Source organism: Abramis brama (genome assembly GCF_963993115.1).
Source record: "Abramis brama genome assembly, chromosome: 7".
In the NCBI taxonomy this organism is placed as follows: domain Eukaryota; kingdom Metazoa; phylum Chordata; class Actinopteri; order Cypriniformes; family Leuciscidae; genus Abramis; species Abramis brama.
Genome location: NC_139969.1, coordinates 16,310,806 through 16,323,828, shown reverse-complemented (window position 1 = coordinate 16,323,828; position 13,023 = coordinate 16,310,806). Strand labels below are relative to the sequence as shown.

The 13,023-nt window shown below is 36.4% G+C and overlaps 1 protein-coding gene across 2 annotated transcripts in view; it reads left to right on the top strand.

Moving 5' to 3' along the window:
• tnr (tenascin R (restrictin, janusin)) overlaps positions 1 to 13,023 on the top strand; it is a 152,916-nt gene that overhangs the window by 29,929 nt on the left and 109,964 nt on the right. For both annotated transcript variants that reach the window (XM_084120770.1, XM_084120769.1), the window contains exon 2: positions 10,924 to 10,956. The gene's annotated coding sequence lies outside the window, so the exon portion shown is untranslated. The remainder of the gene's footprint in view (positions 1 to 10,923; positions 10,957 to 13,023) is intronic.

The window sequence follows — 13,023 nt, the reverse complement described above, 5'->3', positions numbered from 1 at the left end:
TTCTGTATGTGCTCGGCTAAGTCTGATTCAGCTAAAAGTCTTTCATCGAATTCATCTTACCAAAGCTAAACTCCATAAGTTGTTTCCAGAAACAGAGGACTCCTGTATCAGATGCTCATTTTCTCCTGCCGATCACACCCATACATTCTTTAGCTGCCCAAAACTGGCCTCATATTGGTCTCCTTTTTTTGACTTCATGTCTAGGGCTCTGCACATTTCTCTATCTCCATGTCCCCTAGTCGCCATCTTTGGTGTATCTCATCTTTGGGACGGTGGTTATTCTGTTGTTTGTGTGATTCTTTTTCTTTCCTTTTAAGGAATGTGTAAAAAGAAAAAAGTGCAGACAATGTTTTCTCTTTTATGCTCATCTCTTCAATGATTTAATGTAAACTCTTGTCTGTATAATAAAAATTGTTGTTAAAAAAAAAATGGTGCTAGTTTAAATAATTAGATAAATGTGTGCAAAAAACTGAGCACAATTAATCAGAAGTTGTGTCCCAAATGAAGCACTATACACTATGTACTTATGCACTATGTACTCAACCGTGTAGTGTATGAGTTTAAATGGTTATTTTGTCATTCAGCATCGCAAGTCTGATAGCCCCACCCCCTCCGCTATGCAATTAAAGCTGCGACAGTTGAGTGCATGAAGTGTTGAACATTCCACACTTTGTTTTTCAGCACTATTTATACTACAAAACATCATAAAATAGTGCATCCATAAGCAAATTGGAACGCACCTAAACTTTAACTTGACACTACATCTTAAACATGTACTGTCACAAACCTGTAGATCTGGTTGCTCATGTCTATTATTCTGAGACATTCAAGGAAGCGATGACATTGCTGTGTCTTTGCCACTATAAGGACAAGTCATCTGCTAGACCCTGTTTAGATGGGCTTTTGACATCTCAGCCCCCCTAAAATATCCTATTAAGCTGTCAGCCCCCTTAAAAATGTATGATTATCTGATCTCTCTGCAAATTTGCTGAAAACAGCACTGTAAGTCATCTGAATACTCCTTTTAAAGGTTGATAATAAACTTAAAAAATGTGCTGCATTAAGTAGGCTATTATTTGTCACTCTAATATATCAGAGCACAATGGGGCAATCTACAATGTCAATGGCATTGAAAACTAACGCTCATAAGCATATGTTTCATTAACCATTAACATGTATGTGTGCTTTTTAGTGTGCTTGAGAGGCTGTCCTTTCAAACTGTAACATTGATTTTTAACATTCTTTTTACACACACACACACACACACACACACACACACACACACACACACACACACACACACACACACACACACACACGTATTCATATCATTATGAGGATATTCCATAGGCGTAATATTTTTTTACTGAGCTAATGACATTTTCTATCCCCTAGCCCTAAACTTGCCCCGAAACCTACCCATCACAGAAAGCTTTCTGCATTTTTACATAAAAAAAAATAAAAAATTACAATTTAAAAGTCGTTTCCTAGGTAACTTAAGTAACTCATTGTGACATTCTGCAAAGATTCATATTCTCTTAAGAGAATGTATGACAGAAATCATTGAAAAAATAAAATTAACTGAATATCAAAATATATATATATATATATAGAATATCTCTTTTGTCTATTGTTCTATGTAATTCACAGGCACTCTGTAAACTCTCATGGCCGGTGGTTGTTCTTCATACAGAGAGTTTGCCAATTAGTGTCAGTGGTATGAACTGATGTCAACGAGCATTCAAGCATAAGTGTGTTTATTGTGCAGTTGGGAAATAACCAAGTGGGTGGTGGATGTTACTCACAGTGGAACGGTTCTAGCTGTAAGCATACTAGTGTGGGTGGGACTGAGGCCTTAATGTGGGTTATGACCAGTCATTTAAAATACTTGATAAGGACGAGTGTGAGTTCACGGCAGTCGTCATTAAGAGATGTTAACATTGACTTCTTTTGCACAAAGATGATTGTAGTAGTTTTGAAATGTAAGCACAGCAGCCAGTGTTTGCGGGGTGTTGAAGATATCTGTGAGGACATCAAACAGCTTACTAAGGTATTCTCTCAACACCCTGCCAGGGATTCCATCTGGGCCAATACATTTTCATAGGTTGACTTTTTGCATTGTCTGCTAATCTCAGCCACAGACAGCACCTGATCATCATTTGGAGAAGTTGTATTCTTGGCTGCAGTGTTGTTGGCAAAGAAGTACTTTTACATCAGGTTGGGAGAGCTCCATGTTTGTGCATAATTCAGAATTGAATATGTGGCTTCCTTTCAGTTTGAGAGTTGAATTGGCCACGCCCCATAAAAAGTTAAATTGGAATGAAGTTTTTTTTCACACTGGTCTACAAAAGAAATGCATAAAATCAATAAATCTAGTTAAATTTAATTGAAATGCATTCTGTTTGTTACCTTAATTAAAGTTAAATTGGAATGAAGTTTTTTTTCACACTGGTCTACAAAAGAAATGCATAAAATCAATAAATCTAGTTACATTTAATTAAAATGCATTCTGTTTGTTACCTTAATTAATTTTCGGGAACTGATATGGAATTTAAAAGTCATTCTAAATTCGAAATATTTCTGAATGGTGGACAACCCTGGTGGGTTAACATCTCTCAGGAATTATTGAAAAGCAGAGTGAAGGACACATTCCATTGCTTGTCAGCCTGGCTCATGAATATTAATTAGGTAACATGGCAGGTAATTTGGTGACCGCTATATTAAGATAATCATGCAGCGTTTGCATGTTCTTTCAGTTGACCATTGGCGCAAGCTCCGTTTGAAAGCACTCCTTTTAGTTTTCTCTAATCTGACGTACCCAATTCAGATCATGGAACACTCTGCTAATGTGTTAAATCTGGTGTGTTAGATAAGGGACACATCCAAAGTCTGCTTTGCTGGAGGGTCTAACACTGCTTTCGCCTCTGCCATGTGTACTGGCAGCCAGTAGGCTTGGATCTATGTGTATGCAGCTTTTGATCGGAAAAGATTCCTGATGTTCAGTTGTTTTGTGTTCTGTGAAACTGAGCTGGTCATCAAATATAAGCCCAAGATTCCTTGCTGACCTCGCTGACATGAGATCTTAGATCATCAATAGATCTGTGTGGTGAATCATTCACATACAGTACATACAGTGAGGAAAATAAGTATTTGAACACCCTGCTATTTTGCAAGTTCTCCCACTTAGAAATCATGGAGGGGTCTGAAATTGTCATCGTAGGTGCATGTCCACTGTGAGAGACATAATCTAAAAAAAATAATCCAGAAATCGCAATGTATGATTTTTTAACTATTTATTTGTATGATACAGCTGCAAATAAGTATTTGCACACCTGAGAAAATCAATGTTAATATTTGGTACAGTAGCCTTTGTTTGCAATTACAGAGGTCAAACGTTTCCTGTAGTTTTTCACCAGGTTTGCACACACTGCAGGAGGGATTTTGGCCCACTCCTCCACACAGATCTTCTCTAGATCAGTCAGGTTTCTGGGCTGTCGCTGAGAAACACGGAGTTTGAGCTCCCTCCAAAGATTCTCTATTGGGTTTAGGTCTGGAGACTGGCTAGGCCACGCCAGAACCTTGATATGCTTCTTACAGAGCCACTCCTTGGTTATCCTGGCTGTGTGCTTCGGGTCATTGTCATGTTGGAAGACCGAGCCTCGACCCATCTTCAATGCTCTAACTGAGGGAAGGAGGTTGTTCCCCAAAATCTCGCAATACATGGCCCCGGTCATCCTCTCCTTAATACAGTGCAGTCGCCCTGTCCCATGTGCAGAAAAACACCCCCAAAGCATGATGCTACCACCCCCATGCTTCACAGTAGGGATGGTGTTCTTGGGATGGTACTCATCATTCTTCTTCCTCCAAACACGTTTAGTGGAATTATTACCAAAAAGTTCTATTTTGGTCTCATCTGACCACATGACTTTCTCCCATGACTCTGGATCATCCAAATGGTCATTGGCAAACTTAGGACGGGCCTTGACATGTGCTGGTTTAAGCAGGGGAACCTTCCGTGCCATGCATGATTTCAAACCATGACGTCTTAGTGTATTACCAACAGTAACCTTGGAAACGGTGGTCCCAGCTCTTTTCAGGTCATTGACCAGCTCCTCCCGTGTAGTTCTGGGCTGATTTCTCACCTTTCTTAGGATCATTGAGACCCCACGAGGTGAGATCTTGCATGGAGCCCCAGTCCGAGGGAGATTGACAGTCATGTTTAGCTTCTTCCATTTTCTAATGATTGCTCCAACAGTGGAACTTTTTTCACCAAGCTGCTTGGCAATTTCCCCGTAGCCCTTTCCAGCCTTGTGGAGGTGTACAATTTTGTCTCTAGTGTCTTTGGACAGCTCTTTGGTCTTGGCCATGTTAGTAGTTGGATTCTAACTGATTGTATGGGGTGGACAGGTGTCTTTATGCCGCTAACGACCTCAAACAGGTGCATCTAATTTAGGAGTTAATAAATGGAGTAGAGGTGGACATTTTAAAGGCAGACTAACAGGTCTTTGAGGGTCAGAATTCTAGCTGATAGACAGGTGTTCAAATACTTATTTGCAGCTGTATCATACAGGTAAATAGTTAAAAAATCATATATTGTGATTTCTGGATTATTTGTTTTTAGATTATGTCTCTCACAGTGGACATGGACCTACGATGACAATTTCAGACCCCTCCATTATTTCCAAGTGGGAGAACTTGCAAAATAGCAGGGTGTTCAAATACTTATTTTCCTCACTGTATGTCAATAACACTACATATTTTTGTACAGTGTTATATACACAACCCAGACAAGGGGTGTTTTTTGTTGCTGATTCTATCACTTTTAAGGTGTGAAAGAGTTAAAAGAGACCTCTGTCTAGGAAAGGACATGTTCATTTGGAGCAAGGTTACAAAGGTGAACAGTAAGCACACTTTCTCTCAAGCTTGGAAATAAAGACTGTGCTCACTGATACAGATTCGTACACAAGGTCAGCAGCATCCAGCGATGACAAAGAGGCCTGGGAAATAAATATACACAGTCCAGTCTAGTGTGATATCACTATATCACATTACTGTAGCAGGACCAATTGTTCCTTTCCTGAGTGAATGTCCAAGGCCAAATCTGAATTCCAACCAAGGCACTCACTACTAGAATCCTTTACCAAGGAGGAGAGTTGTGCAAAACTTTGAATTGCAGTACTGGATTATTTTTAATTCAGTAGTTGAATGTGAAGTGAATTGACAACACACCACTATGTATGTACAGCATCCATCCATCCCCTTCATACTTTAAGATTTTCAGATTATTTTTGAAACTTTTAGAAAGCCATATCAAATTTAGTTTGTTTTATTCACACTTTTCCATGCATCTAGCCATTTATCTGTCACAATTTAGTCCACAAATGATGACAAAGAGCAAGGTATCTGTTCAAATAGTAAATTAACTTTAATTAAACAACACAAGAGAATTTCAAAGTAACAGTGTTTACTCAAACACAAACAGCACCAGACAAAGGAACTGAAATAGAGGGCTAAACTAAAAGCAAACAGGTGTGAGTACTTAATCAAAAACCATGGTAATAAGTGATGAGTGGGAACATAGGTAGAAAGAAACAGGAAACAAAGAGAAGCAAACTAACTATAAAACTATTTTACTTAGAACACTTTCAAACAAGACTTTATCAACATTCAAACTTTGTCTCGAAAATTAGTTACAGTATGAAATTTTCTTTTTAATTCATTTTAATTCATACTGCATTTCTGCATTCTGATTGTTATTTAAAAGTCAGTTTCAACTCAAATTGTTGCACACAACCCTTTCAGGGAAAAAGAAAATGTTCAATCAGAGTGATAAGCTTGCCGAATGGGATAAATCTAGATCTACCAGAATTAGTTGTGTTGACCAATTTGTTGACTGTGACAACAGTTGACACTATAACACGTTTTTTTCATGTTTTTGTGTGAAAATAATTCTTTTAAAAAGTTTTAAGATGAATTCCTCTTTGTTGAGCAAAAGGCTTTCATCTGAAAAGAATGTAACACAGTCTTTTTGAGGTACTCATGGGATTCATGCTGTCTGAGGAGTGTAGCAGATGCCTCACCTCAGATTTTCAAAGGAGAATTGATGCATGTCTTACCCATGATGGAGTACCTTGGGATTATCCTATCAAGCATGAATTTGTCATTTTTGCCAAATCCTCTTTGAGCAGAAAGGTTTTTTTCTCAAATAAAACTTGAGTACAAATTCTCAGTTTGGTCTTCTGAGATGCAAGAACTATCAAAGCACCTTCCTGCTCAGCCATCACTAATCAGCGACACACACTATAGGGATTCAAGGGACTGTGGGTCAGTTTGTCCGCAAACACATTTGTATAAAATCCTCTTCTTCTTATCTAGCCCAGTTTTCAGCTTTGTAATAAATCACAGCCCTTCTTAAGCAAAACAAAGCAAAATCCTTCTCTCTCCAAAAAATAAGTAAATAAAATCTTCGAAGCTTACTTTGGTGAAGAAGTGGGGATTTAATTTCTAAAGATTGGCTCAGCAGAAAACTCATAACATTAATATGGATCAAAGTCCAAGGTTTTGTTTTGACTGAGATTAATGAAGGATGCGGATTTTCTCATTAATTATTTGCGGAAGAGTGGTTTTACTTATTAAATATGTGTTACTGTCAAATTATGGTTTGGGAATTCATCCATGTAGATATTGCTGATATGACTGTAACTGTGTTCAGAAGCTGCAAGTAACGAAACATTTCTAGAGTGGATGCAACTATACAGAAAGTGTGTTTTAAATCGCTGGGGATAAGAAACAAACAAAAGCTAAAGATAAGCAAAAACACAAGGGAGGCATCAGGCAGTAATGGCAGAGAGAACTGTTTGCCATCCTGCTGTTCATCTTTTGTTGAAGAACCATTGTTAAAGGGGCAGACATGACAGCTCAGCCATAGCCATTTCTAGTGCGTCTGCACAGAGAAATTGATGTATTCTAGCACAATGAAAGTTTTTGATTTTGTTTTTAAGATTAAAATACCAGGGCTGTCAAAAGACTTTTAATCTTGTGATTTATTTTTTATTCATTTTTGTAATTAACAGCGTAACAACCAGTTACTTTCACAATCAATTAATGTTCTGCCTTGTGTGTGTGTGTGTGTACATGCAGTATATAGGCCATGTAAAAGTTCTGTAGGGATAGTTCAGTAAGGTCAGTAAGGATTTTTTTTTTTTGTATTTGAAAGCTTTTTTTTTTACCATTTTAAAATATTTTTTATATAGAGGTTAAATCATATTCTCAATCTGCCTCAATTCAGTTCAGTTTACATACTGCATTTACTTACTGCACTGTTTGCTTTAATAATAGTCATTATAATACAATTTATGATCATGTTAAATGATGCCCAGTACAATATGAACTGATGGGGCTGTGTGTGTACAAAATACAAAAAAGGAAGGGAAACACTATTTCTAGCTATGTTAAATGCTCATTAAGAAAACTGTTGCAGAAATATTTTCCTTTAGCCGATAGTTCGTCTTCATATACAACAGGGCTGTTGAGCTTGCTATCAATTATGCATATGGATATATGAGAGAAACATAAAAAGCCCATCTTATTCTTATGAAGAGGTTCTCTGAATTTTTCTGGCTTATACATCAAGCAGAATTGTCAGAAGGAGATCTAGAGGACAAATGTATTCAATAAATGATTAAATGAAGAATAATTACTGGAGAAAACAGAGTGCCATTTCAGACACTGCTTACATGACCTTTAAACAGCTCTTCAAAATAGCTGACATTTCCTGCTTTCCTTTTTAAATAGTCCACATAGAAAAAAAAAATATTGAGAGAGAGAGAGAGAGCATTTTTCATTTACATTATGACTTGAGTGGGCCATCAGTATCTCACAAATTAAAAGGCCATAGAGACCTATTCAGAATCCCTGGACCCCCAAGCTTTTGGGTTCTTGAGCTGTAGTGGGCAGTGGCAGAGAGCTTGATGAATGGGGTAAGAGTACCCGATCAATACTAACCTGAATTGCCCACACAGAAGAGAGAGAGAGAAGAATTGGTACAGGGTGGTAAATATGAGCTTAACAGATGGAAGCGTCTGTGTTTGTTTGAATGGAGCTTCTCTTGAGAGTCTTACAACGTGGTATATGCCTGTGCTGTAATGACACGTTAAATCTGTTGTAAGACAATGTCTGCGGGAGCATTTCCTCTTACGAGGCAAAAAGAAGATATTGTTATTCATTAAAATCCCATTAGCCAAAATCACAGTATTCAGTTTTCTAGAAATGCTGTTTGCTATTTGCTGCTAGTATGCAGTGTATGGAGTCCTTATTTGAACTATAAAGATTACTAATTAGTCATCTTTTTAAAGTTCATCACACAGATTAAGTTCATACTGTAGATACAACTTATACATGGCTATGGAAATAAAAATAAATTAAGGCCTTGAAATGAAGTTAAAAGGCTGAAATGAAATTATCAAACAGTCTAGAATGTGTACAGTATTGTATTAATTACTTGGTTTGTAGGTTGTTATATTAAGACTTTCACTGCTTTCACAAGGACTGTATTTTAGTAACTTTTTTTTTTTCTCTAGCAGTGCTTTTTTATTTTAGTTTCAAAAAACATGTTTGCATTATTATTAGGGACATTTGTCACATGTATTTCAAAAGTTTTATTCATTCATTTAACAATTTATTAATTTATTAATTCACTGGAGTATAAAAAAAATCCCCCTTTATATTTAATTATTTCTTTCTTTATTTGATATCAGTTTTTCTACTCTAAATGTACAAAGTTACATAATATTGTCAGTTGCTGATATAAACTGACAAACGCTTAACTGACAATATATCTGCATGTTCAGTGCATGACATCTGTGCCACAATCCTACATTATTCTATTCTCCTGGCAAGGGCGATGATGGTACAGAAATATCAGGAGGGACAAGTCCTGCAGTTTTATGTCATTCCATTTGCACCTAAATCCTGCATTCAAAGGTCACATCAATAAGTCTTTCTCTCAACCACATGCACCATTAATCATTCAAACTCACGTCCGTCATCACAGAGGACTAATGTGCTGTCTATAGATCTGTTCTGCCTTGAGGGTCACCCTTCACTTTAAAAAGTGTCATTGATTCCTCTGCTTTCACACTAAAGTTCTGTGAATATGTGACATCCTGTCTCAGTCTGCATTTATCTATTTTAAAAATAGATTAGATTAGACAATAGACAAATTATTTAAACACATTTAAGTGTAATAAAATGATATGTGATTAGATGATTGATAGATGATGAAGATGATTTGTGATTAAGTGGAAACAATAGTAGAGACAATCATCTGAGAAAATGAGAAAAATCACATGAGAATGGTTATCTGCAGGTAATCACAAGAGTGCTGATATTCAGAAAAACAGCATGATTGACACTTTGATATTGTCCATCAAGTTTACAATAAACAACTTTAACCCGTTTAATCATCATTTACTTTGTTTTTGTTCTACCAACACAAAGTTTAAAAAAATGCCACAGCGGAACCATCCAACACGCAGTAGTGATGTTTCATTCCTGAATGAATCAGCATTTTTAAACTAATTAGCTGAATAAATGATTCAATGACTCGCTCATAAAGACACACTTGTTTAGTTCCTGAATGAATCAGCTTGTTTGAACAAATTGGCTGAATGATTGACTCAATGACTCACTTATAAAGAGAGTGACTTGTTGCCACGTATTTGGCGTAACTGCTGTATGCAACCTGCACTCCTCAAAAATAAAGGTTCCCCAAAGAACCTTTCAGTGAACAGCTCTTAAAAGAACCACTTTTTTCTTAGTGTGAAAAATATTTTAATAATCTAAAGACCCCTTTTCCACTATCTAAAAAAAAAACCTTTTGTTCAATGGAAAAGTTCCATGGATGTTAGAGGTTCTTTATGGAACCACTAATGCCAATAAAGAACCTTTATTTTTTTTTCACAGTCTGTGAAAACTCTCCACCACGAATGGATTGTGCAAACTATTAATAAAACAATATCTAAAAACATCTTTGTCTGTATGAAAACTTAATTATTAATACTGTCAGTTATTCAATACATAAAAAATACAATCTTGGGCTAATGAGTAGATTACATAGGCCATGGAGTGATTTTAATAAATAAATCATCAGCATCATATTCATATTCATATGACAGTTGCTAAGGTTCTCCTGAGTTGTAGACCATCACCAAACAAACTAATGTGGCCACGTAACTCTACATAATGGTATCCAGATTGTTGTTTTTATGTATTTTGTAATGCTTACTTTAACTGTACTTTGCAGTAATGCATGGTGTTTACCAAAATATATATTCTGTAGAAAAAAGCCTTTTTGAGCAAGTGTTAAATGAAGGATATTTTGTACTCTGGTTATGAAATGAAAGACATTGCTTATTAGGTGCAGAACAACCTCTGGTTATGTCTTCCTCAAAAGAAACATTTATAAGGGGAACATAAATAGTGCATAAGAAACGGAGCAATTCCAATAGGGTCCTCACACCATCGGTGCTCGGGCTGTAATTATGTGTTCTTCAGCAAACTAGACTTTAAGCCTTTCCTAAGACTGCAAGCACAGGAGGGATTTGCACCAGATGTAACGCCTTTCTATTCTATTCATTTCTGTTTTTTAACATTCGTACATTTGCATAACCAATGTCCAAGTGTTGTTATGCTTTTATGACCCTTTTAACAAAAGGACCAGCCTCTTCAAAGCAAACGACATAGAGCGGAGCTTAATTATTATCTTCAACCATTCAGATATTTGTGTTACAGTACAGTTCTCGCTGTGACTGTAATTGTTATGAATTATGTAACTCACTTTTAAAAGGTTGTTGAGTTTCCACCTTTGAGAAATGGTGGGTTGATGAAAATAATTATGATGCTATTTTTTTCTTCTTATTTCAGAAGACCGCTGGGGAATTTGCAGAGCATCAGAGGGTAAGTGTGAAGAGAAAGATATTCAATGTTTTTTAATTCATGCAAAATTAAATCCATTTATCCAATTTGACTTATTATATGCCTATTAAAATAGGTTGTTTATTTTACTGCATATATAAAGAAAGTATTGATAAAAAATCTAATCCAATGTGATGGTGGTGGAAAAAGAAGAGAATTTGAAGTTTCAATGTTGCAGTCTAACAAAAGCATCGCACTGCCTTGTGTTGAAAGGTCAGGGAGAAGAATCTTTATCATTATCAAACTTTCATTGCAAAGTAGTGTTTTTGTTTAATCCTTCAACAATAACAATGTTTATGCAAATGGAAGCATACAGTGTAACAGAACAGCATCTCAATTTATTTCATTGCTGATTTTGCTTCGCAGAGATATCGTGGTCTCTAAGTAGCTGTCCAGGGTGCTAAATCAATGCAAAGACATCGCTCAATACTAAAGCTCACCTCCTCTCCTTCTTAACAACCATTTTAGATGCCTCTGTATATGAGAAAGGTACATAAAGGCAATCGGGGGAAAAATACCCCCATAGTCTGGCCACTCCCCATGCCAGTCACATTCACACTCACAAGGAACACCTTTCGCAAAACAAGCGGCATGAGTGGCCCACGCAATTGTTTTCAGAGAAAACAATTACAGCCTGTGTCTGGTAACAAATAGAGAGGAAGTGTAAATACACCGCACTGTGCATGAAATCAATGGAGTCCACGGCTTTTTCTAAGACCTGCTAATGCACTCAGCCTCATAAAGGATCTTTATTAGACCCAGACTGGGGCACTTTGTCAGGTCTTGATAATGTCTCAGAGACACAGATGACTGCTGGTAAAGAGCAGGGCCCAGATGAAGAGTGAAATGGGAAAATTACTGGCTGTCCCCAAAAGCAAATTATGGAAGCTGAATATATTTTACATAGGCTAGTTTCACATGACTTTTATGTAAAGTTGCTTATTCTCACCAGGGCTGCATTTAAATACAGTAAAATTGCAAAATATTATTCCAAATTAAAATAAGTGTTTTCTATTCTAATATATTTAAAAAATGTTGTTTATTTCTATGATGGAAAAGCTGAAATTTCAGCAGCCAGCCTTCATTGTCACATGATCCTTCAGAAATGATTCTAATATGCCGATTTGGTGCTAAAGTAACATTTATTATTATTATCAATGTTAAAAACAGTTGTGCTGCTTAATATTTTTGTAGAAACCATGATTCTTTTCTACATATTTTTCATAATTCTTTGATTAATAGAAAAATCAAAAGAACAGCATTTATTTGAAATAATATATTGAAATAGCAAAGATATTTATAATGTTTCAAAAGATTTCTGTTACTTTTGATCACTTTTAATGTTTCTTGCTTAATAAAAGTATTTATTTCTTTTGAAAATGCAGTTTAAAAATTCATTTTCAGTCAGATGGAACAACAATTTTAATCAAAATAATCGTTTTAACATGCCATGTAAACGCTTGTGATGCATAACACTTTTTAATGAAGTGTGTGTAAACTATACTTAGCACTAAGGATAGACTTTATTCTGCTTCTGTGTGAATGTGGCCACACACACAGCTAGACCTTCCCAGTCCATGATGAAAATGGATGGATTCAGGATCCTGAGTTCCAATCCACAGAGAGGCTTTTGTAGTTAAAAGGCCAGACCATTATAGTACGGCATGGCCTTTTTCAAAAGCATTTGGCAGAAAGTGGATTAAGTTATTGATTTGTGGAAAATGTATACTTGCGTTTTAATGCAGTACAGTACAATCAGTGTTGACTTTTCTCAATGAGTTTTTCATTTCAGCACTACAGCTGGAGCGAGCGGAAACTGTTGCCACAATTCATGCGCTTCTCAATAAGGGCTTATGTGTTTAGCATAGCTGAATGATTAGCATGCAAAACGAAATGAAATGCTTTCATTGATTGAGTTTCACACTGTCATTAACAGCAATGAAGACAGACAAGAGGCCATGGATGACTTGGCTCATTGTGGCGGAAAGCCTTGACGTTAAAACATCTCGTGGGATCTCACTTAACCTTTTTGTTTCGCAGTTTAAACGT